Source organism: Vombatus ursinus, unplaced genomic scaffold, assembly GCF_900497805.2.
Source record: "Vombatus ursinus unplaced genomic scaffold, bare-nosed wombat genome assembly UNPS02014832.1, whole genome shotgun sequence".
NCBI lineage: Eukaryota > Metazoa > Chordata > Mammalia > Diprotodontia > Vombatidae > Vombatus > Vombatus ursinus.
The window spans coordinates 54,952,222-54,953,187 of record NW_020954610.1 but is presented as its reverse complement, the minus strand read 5'-3'; the positions used below and the strand labels follow the sequence as shown (position 1 = coordinate 54,953,187).

The window sequence follows — 966 nt, the reverse complement described above, 5'->3', positions numbered from 1 at the left end:
CTCCTCTTTCTCCTTCTTCTTCTTCTCCTCCTCCTCCTTCTTTTCCTTCTTCTCCTTCTTTTCCACCTCCTCCATTTCAGAACCACAGAATTTTTAAAATAGAAGGCATGCCAGTGCTATTGTAAAAATGAAAAATACTGTAATATTTACTGGAAGGTATCCCCATTTTAACATTTTCAACAAGTGGTCATAAATCTTCCCCCTGAAGACCTCCAAAAAGGAGGAAACCATCCAGTACACTTTTGAATAGCTCTATGAGGAAACTGCTAATGGCAGATCTCAATTTGCCTCTTTGCAACTTCTACACAGTGAAGCAGTGTAAGGAAGAGATGCAAGCAACCCCCAGACAATTGCTGCCACTGCTGCAACCCAAGGCCAGACTTTGCTACTACTCCACTCCTGCCCTAATCCCATCACCACCATGCCCAAGAGAAAGGCTGAAAGAGATGCTAAGTGAGGTAAGACCAAGGTTGAGAACAAACCACAGAAATCAGCATGGTTACCTGTGAAACCTGTCCCTCCAAAGCCAGAACCCAAAACCAAAAAGGCACTTGCAAAGAAGGGAGAGAAGTTATCCAAAGAGAAAGAGTGACTCGGGTAAGGATGAGAACAACCCTGCAGAATGTGGAGATGCCAAATTAGAGCAGGCATAGAAAGCTGAAGGTACTAGAGATGCCAAGTGAATTGTGTAAATTTTTTTTATAACTGCATACTTCTGGTAACTGTACAGCTTGAAATACTATTTTTATCAAGTTTTATAAAAATGCAGAATTTTATTTTACTTTTTTTTAAAGCTATGTTGTTAGAACATAAAACACTGTGTTATTGTTGGGGGGTGAGGAACGGGGCAGATGTCACAGACTGAATATTTCAAAAGCTAGGTTGAAATGGGTGGGGATTTCTTCCCCTCCTAGATTTTGAGAGGACTCCTCTGGAATGCCAAGAAGAGGTTCTCTCTCTCTCTCT

The 966-nt window shown here is 41.4% G+C and overlaps 1 pseudogene; it reads left to right on the top strand.

Annotated features, from left to right (window-relative positions):
• The first annotated feature begins 421 nt into the window (after window positions 1-421).
• Window positions 422-683, top strand: LOC114025592 (annotated as a pseudogene).
• The last annotated feature ends 283 nt before the right edge of the window (window positions 684-966 follow it).